This window comes from Hypomesus nipponensis, chromosome 15 (genome assembly GCF_054491055.1).
Source record: "Hypomesus nipponensis isolate SF chromosome 15, ASM5449105v1, whole genome shotgun sequence".
In the NCBI taxonomy this organism is placed as follows: domain Eukaryota; kingdom Metazoa; phylum Chordata; class Actinopteri; order Osmeriformes; family Osmeridae; genus Hypomesus; species Hypomesus nipponensis.
Window position 1 is genome coordinate 1334179 of NC_140375.1, and position 10797 is coordinate 1344975.

The window sequence follows — 10797 nt, forward strand, 5'->3', positions numbered from 1 at the left end:
GGAAATTCTGGTGTTGAACCCCGTTAGACAAAAAAAAAAAAAAAACATTAAATGGAACAATATCACATCGCCGTCTAAAAATTATATGTGTTATTTACTGGGCCTCAAACTAGTAGGTAATAGTTTTAATTACTTCATCATTTAACCATGGTGAGGGGGAAGTTGATGTGTCTGAAACCAAAAGGTCTGGTGGGCAGATTTTTTAAGGTCACTGACAGTGGCATGGTTGTTGCCTACCATAAATAGGACTGTGGTCATTTTGTTCAGCAGATTTATGCTGAACAAAATGACCACAGTCCTACCTATGGTAGGTCAGTTTTGCCTGAAAAACAATGTATACGGGGTACAGGATTTTCATGATCAAAAATAATGATATGCAGCATGTAATCTCTTTGCATCACATGTACTGTCCCATTTGCTTTAGTGTACCGTGCAATGTATAGTTAGCAGTCAGTAAAAAGTACATAAGTGTGTACAATATAATCTGTGTTTACTTAGTAATACATTGACATTAAGCCATAACAAAAACCAACCTAAAGTTTATCCACAACCGAAAACAAAGACACTGAAAAACAAACTTGACTGTCAACCGATGTATCACCTCCACTTGTTGGCATAGCCGTCTCTACTTTCACTGGGACGATAAAAAATAAGATGAAAATGTGTTACTACACCCATTGTAAGTACACACAATAATATACAAACTATTTACAAATTGCTCATGGTGGGAAGAGCCAGTGATAGGGTGTGGCATGTCTAAGTGGGTGCTTTCTTCTTGGCCTCCTCCTTTTTTCAACCACGGTAGTTCAACTGTGAGCTCGTTGAGCTTGGCCTTTTCAATGTTCTTTTGTGTGGGTTCACACAGCCTTCCGTCATTGGGAGAAAAGTAGCTCTGCTCAGTTCTGTTGTTGGTATGGCGTGCCACCCGTCCAGCAATGTCTGATGTGGACATTAGGTCTGTGTTTGAAACTCAGTAGACCATCTGTGTGGTCTCTCGCAGAGTTGAGGACTAATACACCACTGAGTGAGGGCAGGAAAAGTGCAATACACCTAACAACAACAACCAAAAACAGGCATAAGTATTTGTCTTAGTATTTTGTCCAATGCATAAATGTAATGGAAGTAAATAAAAACAAACTGACCTCCAGTTTTCATTAGCTTGACAAACATCTTTGGGTAAATGTCTTTGTAGAGCATAAGCTCTTTCAGTCCATTAATGAGGTCCTCTGTCATTCTCACAGATGAGACGCCCAATTTTTCACACAGAACTAAGTTCTGACTTGGCTGCCTGTAAGAAGTTTGTATTATATTTCTAATGAATCATCTTCAATCAGTTGTTTTGCATTCAAATTCCATTGGGCCTCATTCTCTAACATTTTCTTAAGTTTCTTCTGAAATGTTTCTTAGGGGCTTCGGAAAAACAACGTAAGAGAAAGACATCCGCCAAATTCATGAACGTTTGAAAATGTGTTCCTACGCAGCAGAAGTTTTATGAGCTGTGCTCCCCGGGAAGAGTTTTCTTAAGTTGAAAGCGCGTCCTCGTGCTCCTGAATTTGCATACATACACGCCCCGACAGCTCCTTATAAGGGCACGCAACAGCAGTGACGTTTGCAGTCAGAATCAACACAATTAGGAAAGCAACAGGAACACGCAACCGGTGCACAGGTGCATCGGTACAACATCATACCGGTAAGATGAGCAGTGGAATTGTTCTCCAATGGATTTAACAGTGTGCACACTAAGCAAGGTTAATTATTATAATTATTTAAATCCAAGGATGTCTCTTATGGCAAGCCGTTTTATCATTTAACCGATGAATTGGTTAAATGATATTGTTGATATCAAGAATTAGAATTTTGGATATCAAGAATTCATTGGTTAAATGATAAAACAGCTTGCCATAGTCTGCAGAGTTGAACGCAATCACCAATGATTTCTCATAACACTTCAAACACAGAGTTTTCTTAAATGCGATTCCTTTGCTCCTTGTGGTTTTTTTAGGAATCGCATTTGAGACAACTCAAACAATTTAAGACTGCTATTTTGAGTTCAAAAAGTCTTCTGAAGTTCAGTACAAATCCCAGATGAGAAAACTTTCATGAATTAAGAAAAAAACTGCTGGAGGTAGGGCGTTCTCATATAGAGCACCTCTTCTCTGGAACAAATTACCTGTCTCAATTAGGGAGGCTGATACTGTTTCGACATTTAAAACTAGATTAAAAACGTTTTTGTTTAGTCAATTCTATGATTGTTAAAAGTAAGTATGTGTGTACTTTCTATGTAAACCTGGGGTGTGCGTTTGCCTATGTGTATCACATGTAACTTTTAAATTGTAATTTTAGCTTATGTTCACACTGCCCATTTAAATGTTACAAATAAAGTAAACCTGTTATTGTATATTGTTACTGTAATAGTTCCGTTGCTGTATATTTTTATTGTTATAGTTTACTAGTTGGAGACAACGGGGGGCTGGTTGTTTTCATCCTTATTCGTATAAATATAATGGTTGCAATATGGTTACAAACTAGATTGAAGCCAAAAATGTTACCATGGCAAATTCCTGTGGCTATAATTTCTTTCTCTAGTCTCTGCCACGTCTTCTGAATATCAATGCACAGGTCTTCTGGTTTTAATGTATGTTTTTTCAGGTCTTGTCAGGAGGTTTACTGCAAAATACAGGAGTTGGTTTTGATATTATCAGATTGTTTTTGTGCAAGGACATATTTTCATTGAACACAAGAATAATTGTCCAAGCAAGATTACAATAATGAACAAACAAATCAGATGTCTACCTGGAAGATCACTTTCAAAACACTTTCCAATTAGCATCTGCCACAGTCACTGCTGGGTGGTGTCCACACTGTAAACAGAAGAACTCATAACCAAAGGCAGTCATTGCCAAGTAATGGAAAAAAACCTTCCTTAACGTGTCATGTGGTAGTTTTGTGCTGATGGTTTCTTCGAGTATTGAGAAACTTCTCCCAACTACAGTGTAATTTTGTGTGAAATCAAGTGAAAGAATATTAAATCAAACCATCACTTTTATCAACAGAATACATGCATTAAACTCTTTATACATTGTGACAGAGACACTGACCTGTAGGGAAGATGTAAGAACTTTACAAAGCTTGATACCGATTAGGACTGTCATCGTAATTATGGAATCCTGTTTGGTAATCCTGCAATCTGACAATTGATTTGCAGACAGGGCACTTCTTATTCAACAAATGGATCCCTGAAAGAACAGAGGAGGGGTAGGAACCAAATGCACAAGAGTACGTAGTACAGAAGAGTACGTACAGAAGTCCTCGGGCGGAGGAGGAGGCGGCCAGAAGTCCTCGGGCGGAGGAGACGGCAGCGAGAAGTCCTCGGGCGGAGGAGGAGGCGGCCAGAAGTCCTCGGGCGGAGGAGATGGCAGCCAGAAGTCCTCGGGCGGAGGAGATGGCAGCCAGAAGTCCTCGGGCGGAGGAGGTGGCCAGAACACAGGGCAGGATCGAGGCTGGGGCACAGGGCAGGAACGAGGCTGGGTTACAGGGCACGACCAAGGCTGGGGTACAGGGCAGGAACGAGGCTGGGGCGCAGGGCAGGAATGAGGCTGGGGCTCACGGCAGGACTGAGGCAGGGGCCGAGGCTGGAGTCGTGGTTCAGGCTGGCGCTGGAGCCGGGGTAGAAGCCCGGTCTTGGGGCTGGGAACAATTGGTACATATAGTTAGCCTGGCTAACAATCCAGCCCAATTTAGCCCCGCCCACAAAATAATTTGGTCGGGAAGTTAGGTCTGGAGGGGCTCATATTGGAGACCAACTATATAAAACCAGGAGCTGGGCGAACCAATGAAATTGCCAGGGCGGGCTTTATACGATGATGGACAGATGATCAAAAGTAATGTAATCAACAACGTCACGAAAGAGCGCTTGGGTTGAATTCGTTTTCAACAAACAACATATTACGTTGCTCTGACTGGTTGTAGGTCTATCCAATTGAGCGAAGAGGCATTTGTTTTACGAGTTCGGTTGAAACACGCCCCATAGTCACAGCCATCATATTCTGACTGGAATTATGAGTATGACAATGTCAGGCTAACATATTGTACCAACCTTTCTTGATGTAACAGAGTCCATAAACAACAGCGTTTTTAGTCACCAATTTTGGCGGCGACAGATCTGGAGGAGTTGGACCAGGGCAGTAAGGACAAGTTTTCTCTGAAGGTTCAAACTGTACCGGCACATCAGGCTGTACACTCCAGTTTCTTACCATGTTTTCTGGTATCCGTTTCTTCTCGAACAGGTAGTTTTTCATCTTTTCAATTTCTGAAACATGTATTGCCTCTGTGTGCACAAAGTCATGTGCTGTGCCACAGCCCACTTTGATTTCGTCCTCCTGCGCTTGGCTGAAATCAGTAGAACAGTCTTGTTGATTGACAAGAATCTGTGGCTTTTCTTGAATTGTTCACTACATGGCTAAAACTCGGTGGATACATCTTGAAGGATTCTGAGTTTCCCTGCATTGACAATGCTACTGTCCAGTGTTACTGTCGAAGCTGACCTGGGTCCGTCCAAACAAGGAAGGACTCACCATGAATCAGTCTTTCCAGTAAAAACTGAGTAGTAGGCAAATCTTCCTGAAAATCCATGGTCTGCAAAGAAGACTGGGTAAACACAAAGGGTACTGTCCAGACTAGCCTTCTTTTCCAACTCCAAACACTCTTTGCTTCGGGCTGTGGACACTAACACTTTATTGACCATTTCTTCCAGTGTGGTTTGGTTCAACAAAGCTGGAGGTAGATGGTTTGTTGCATTTTGAACACGGCACAGGTGAACACATTCCTTTCCTGGTTGGCCACTCCGTTCAGCAATTGACATGAATTCACAACATGTGACCACAGGAAATAGTCTGGTTGAAAGGGGACTTACAAACATGAATCGGTACCCTTTGACCTTTAAAGTCCTTCGCAGTAAAATAAACATCTCTTTTCCTGTCTATAAAAAAAATTGGCTCAGTGGTGGTACCATGAATGTTGAGGTTATGTCTCCGAAGATTGCTCTGCAATGTGAATGTTTTTTTGCATGGAATACAGCTATGTTCATCGCCTTTGGAAGTGTCCTCCTGGACTGTACTTATTTTTGGGGAAACTATACAAAAGAATAATACACATGTATTCAACTTTTGACAACCTAAAGCTATTTAGGTTATTACTTCGATTATCTTCAGTCAATCAAACTATAAAACAGGTTACATTAGAAAGTCTTGCACGTGCATTATAAACTAACTATAGCTGTATAGCACAACCGTTGACCAAATATGTTGATTTCCAACAATTGCTCGTTTCAATAAAAGGGATGATATACGATATCAAAGCTGGTTGTTGACTGGTTGTTTTTGTTGTATAATTCAGCGATGCTGTTGGCAGAAAACAAAATTGGGCGGACAAAATCGTCTTGGAGGGGGCGCCACCAATTGGAAGCAAGGGGCGGGTTTATCGCATAATCTAACTCTAATAATGCCAGCCATTCTCTCACGGAGAGAGGGCACGCAAGACTATGTAGGCTACAGCTAATGGTAGATGGGGAAAGTGACGATGACATTATACAGTAGTGGGCAACACCCAGCCACAAAGTTGGGAAAACAACTGTGAAATTTTGGCAACTTTGTAAGAAATCAATTAGCCTACACTGAAAGAGGTTGTAGGTCTACAGCAAAGCTACCCTAGGGAGAAATCTATTTTCTTTAACCCTTGTGCTGCCTTCGGGTCACATGACCAAAAGGTTCATAACGAACCATCGTTGTGTTTACCCAATTTTACCCAATACAGAAGCAAAAATAATTGTATATAATATATAAATATATATATTTTAACCTTCGCAATGTGGGGGGTCTGAGACAGTCCAACGGTTAAAAGAAAATGCTTCCCTTTATTTTTGTATGCGGTAAAGTTGTCGCAAACGAAGGTGGGTCACAATGACTGATGGGTCAGAATGACCCGAGGAGAACACAAGGGTTAAAGGTAGTAATAACTACGTTGTGAAATGTTGTGCAATTCCCATGCGTTCTACAGAGAGGTCACTTGTAGTGATGGCTGCCTAATAATAATGGGCCTCATTCTCAAACATTTTCTGAAGTTTCTTCTGAAATGTTTCTTAGGGGCTTCGGAAAAACAACGTAAGAAAAAGTCATCCGCCAAATTCATGAACACTTGAAAATGTGTTCCTAAGCAGCAGAAGTTTTATGAGCTGTGCTCCCCGGGAAGAGTTTTCTTAAGTTGAAAGCGTGTCCTCGTGCTCCTGAATTTGCATACATACATGCCCCGACAGCTCCTTATAAGGGCACGCAACAGCAGTGACGTGTGCAGTCTAGGGATGGGACTTAACAGGAGTTTTCATGTTCAATTATTAATTATGTTATTGAACAATGAATCGATTATTTGCTAAGGCATGACGTCACTCCCCCCTCCCCCCCCCCCCCCCCCTTACAGCGCATTATGCCATCAGACGGATTTTAACAGATAGCGATTGCAACGCATCACTGCCTGGCTACTGCATAGACTTTGAAAAATAACATTGGAAAATAATTTTCTAAAGAAATATACACGGTTAAATCCATCCTTTTAAATGTCAGGCTTCTCGACGCTGGCGGAAGCCTAATTATTTGACAATTTAGTTTGAACCTTTAACTACGCTACTTAATGTAAAACTATGAGCGTAGTTGACTGGTCATCAGACTGGACACAAATACACAAGAATAATAACAAAACATGTCTTAATGCCATATTAAATCATTGTTTTAAACTGACAGTTGTGGCAACTTATTAGCAAGATGTAGGCTATAGCTACCTTACAGGCTAGCCTACTTTCGTTAGCTCGCTTGTCATCACACGTCCTCCTAGCTAGTGTAGCCTGAATGGTTTGCTGCTGTAGACCTCATCTTTCCTTGAGAAATGGTCCCACACTGCACTTCTCCTAGCCCGCTTCATCTTTGCTTGTCTGCTGTAGGAAGTCGCGCTTGCGCAAAATACTGGAAGATGTTGTTTTCATAATGGGCGGCAATACAATAACGATTATTCATTAGGCTTGGATTTTTATTCTAATGAATTCTTAATGACAATTAATCGATCATCAATTATTCATTACCAACCCTAGTGCAGTCAGAATCAACACAATTAGGAAAGCAACAGGAACGCAAGTTATGTCCAAGCGAAAAGCAACCGGTGCACAGGTGCAACATCATACCAGTAAGATGAGCAGTGGAATTGTTCTCCACTGGATCTAACAGTGTGCACACTAAGCAAGGTTAATTATTATAATTATTTAAATCCGAGGATGTCTGTTTTGGCAAGCCATTTTATCATTTAACCAATGAATTGTTGATATCAAAAATTTGAATTATTGATATCCAAAATGCAATTCTTGATATCAACAATTCACATTTTAGATAGCAAGAATTCATTAGTTAAATGATAAAATGGCTTGCCATAGTCTAGAGTTGATGTGAACACAATCACCAACGATTTCTCATAACTTCATTAACACTTCAAACACAGCGCGATTCCTTTAATCCTAGTCTGGATTAACTCACTGAGGCTGTGACATCATACATCCGCTTCTGTGAGGACTACTGTATACCAACACGCACCAGGGTGAGCTTCAACAACTTCTCAGCAGAGCTGAGAAGGTTGAGGTCAGAGAAGGGGGAAGCTTTTAGGAGTGGGGATAGAGACAGATTCAAGGAGTCGAGGAACATTTTTAGCAAGGCGGTGACAGAGGCTAAACGACTGTACTCTGTACCATCATCCCTCTGCCCACAAAGCCAAGGCCAACAGGAATTAATTACTACAGACCCGTCGCCCTGACCTCTGTGGTAGTTAAGTCTTTTGAGCGCCTTGTACTGGCACACCTCAAATCCATCACAGACTCCTTCTTGGACCCACTGCAGTTTGCCTACAGAGCCAACAGGTCTGTGGATGATGCCGTTAACATGGCCCTTCATTTCACCCTACAGCATCTGGACTCCCCAGCATCCTACACCAGGATCCTGTTTGTGGACTTCAGTTCTGCCTTCAACACCATCATCCCCGCCCTGCTACAGGACAAGCTCACCCAGCTGAACGTGCCCGACCCCACCTGCAGGTGGATCACAGACGCAGTGCGTTAAGCTGGGAACACAAGTCTCTGACTCACGGTCCATCAGCACCGGATCTCCTCAGGGCTGTGTCCTTTCTCCTCTGCTCTTCTCCCTGTACACCAACAGCTGCACCTCGAGTCATCCGTCTGTCAAACTCTTGAAGTTTGCGGACGACACCACCTTCATTGGGCTCATCTCTGACGGGGACAAGTCTGACTACAGGTGGGAAGCTGACAACCTGGTGACCTGGTGCAGCCAGAACAACTTAGAACTCAATGTTCTTAAGACAGTGCAGATGTTTGTGGACGAGGAAGAACATAGCCCCACTCACCCCCATCACCCTGAGTGACTCCCCAGTCAGCACTGTGGAGTCCTTCCGCTTCCTGGGCACCATCCTCTCCCAGGACCTCAAGTGGGAACTGAACATCAGCTCCCTCACCAAAAAAGCACAACAGAGGATGTACTTCCTACGGAAGCTGAAGAAATTCAACCTGCCAAAGACAATTATGGTGCACTTCTACACAGCCATCATTGAGTCCATCCTCACTTCTTCTATCACCATCTGGTACGCTGCTGCCACTGCCAAGGACAAGAGCAGACTGCTGAGAACGTGATCGGCTGCAATCTGCATTCCCTCGAGGATCTGCACACCTCGAGGTCCCTGAGGCGAGTGAGGAAGATTGTGGCCGACCCCTCCCACCATGGACACTCCCTGTTTCAGCTACTCCCCTCTGGCAGAAGGCTGCGGTCCATCAAGACCAAAACCTCACGCCACAAGAACAGTTTCTTCCCATCCGCTGTTGGCCACTTTAACAAGGGCAAGGACTCACACTGACTTTAAACCACAAGCTGCACAATGACACCCTGCACATTGCAATTTGCACTATTGTATCGTTCTCTTGCACTATCTGTTTTTTTTAGGTTAGATTGTAAATTATGACTACTTATATTTTATTTTTTACTTTATTCCCCTTAGTATTAGCTAGACCCCCTTTAGTATTAGCTAGACTTTGCTCCTTTTGTATAGTTAGTCCACATATTTAAGTTTCAATATTCCTATATGTTTAATGTATGCACCTCCCTGCCAAAGTAAATTCCGTGTTTGTGCAAACATTCATGGCGAATAAAATCCCTTCTAATTCTGATTGTGGTTTTTGAAGGAATCGCATTTGAGACAACTCTGGACGATTTACAACTGCTATTTCGAGTTCGGAAAGTCAGAAGTTCAGAACAAATCCCAGATGAGAACATTTTCATGAATGGCAAATGTTTTCCTAAATAGTATTCAGAAGAAATTCCTTCTTAAATTCTTCTTAACTGCGTTCGAGAATGAAGCCCAATGTCTTAAGGAGTCGGGTTTAAAGAAAAGAAGGGGCGGGGCTCAAAGTGGGTTAAATAATGGAGTCAATGGTAAAATAACCTTCCATTCATGACCATAAATACTTTCTAGTTTCAGCAGTTACATGTCAATAAAGTAATTAAACTAGGCTACCCTACGCAAATATACTTGTAGTTGAACTGCCAGTAAGCTATACGGCAAAATGTAGTTTAATTACTTGTTTACCGTATTTTACAGAAAATAAGCTGCATCGTTAAGCCGGAGTACAAAACGCTTTGAAATATAAGCCGCACAAGAAAACTGTTAAATCGTTGTACAAGCCAGGTCTTATTTTCCAAATACCGTAGTTGCATATTGGTTAGGCCTGTAGTTAACTACTCACAATACCCAGCAAAAGCCTTTATAATAAAACATGGGGGCTCATGTCTTCAAGTGCCTACCAAAGGAGTTAAATTAGTTTTAAAGTGGGCTACAAAATTTAACCAGCATGTTCACTACATTGTCCAAAAAGTACACTTACCAATACCACTGTCTTGAAAGTGAACAGCAAATTTCGGATGGGTGTTCTGCAGATGCGTCGACGAACACACGGTCTGCTTAGGGCAATATGGGCAGTCAAGCCTGTCAGCTCTCTTGACAAAATATTCATTCGTCAAAAATGTATGCTCTATGTAATATACAAAATAAATTAATTTTTAATGCTACCATTCGATACATTTCATTTGACAATGTTGAAGAACAATCTACAACGCCATAACTGTTAATGTATGTAGACTTCATGAAGGTATAGTTCTTTCTGCCATCATAATTGGACTTATTACAAACTTTATTTAATAGCCTACCTTTAACAGCCAGGTCAATGTATGATGTTTAAATAACTAGGCATACATCTCGCCCGATGCTAACTTTACCGAGTAAGATGTTGCTGGATACATTGTCAAAAATAACTGTTGCTACTACTGCAGACTAAGTACATATTTTAGAAACATACAGTGTGACCTATTCAATTCCATTTAAATGGAGTATAGTCTGCTCACTCACCCATTGTGTCTCAAAAAAACTGACAATAGGCCAAGCCTAACTGTACAAAGATAATTGACTTGTCACTTGGCATCGCATTGTGATTTGCATTTGTCTCCGCTCAAAGTGATTGTGCGCAAAATTGGGACGACTGACTGGCGGCAAATCCACCCATAAAAATAATAAAACTGACTGCTTAAAAGACCTAAAGGGCAATGTATATCAAAGGGTCATAATACAAGTCTTTAAACAAGCCTTTATTAACAATTCTTGAAATAATTCAAATATATCTAGTCTATATCTAGTCAAACCCTAACCATA

The 10797-nt window shown here is 41.6% G+C and overlaps 1 long non-coding RNA gene across 1 annotated transcript; it reads right to left on the reverse strand.

Moving 5' to 3' along the window:
* Positions 1 to 2548: 2548 nt before the first annotated feature.
* On the reverse strand, positions 2549 to 3214 carry LOC146256956 (uncharacterized). Its single transcript, XR_014729994.1, has 3 exons — positions 3099 to 3214; positions 2794 to 2861; positions 2549 to 2667 (listed from the first exon to the last, which is right to left on the reverse strand). It is a non-coding gene; the product is annotated as an uncharacterized LOC146256956 (long non-coding RNA).
* Positions 3215 to 10797: the final 7583 nt, after the last annotated feature.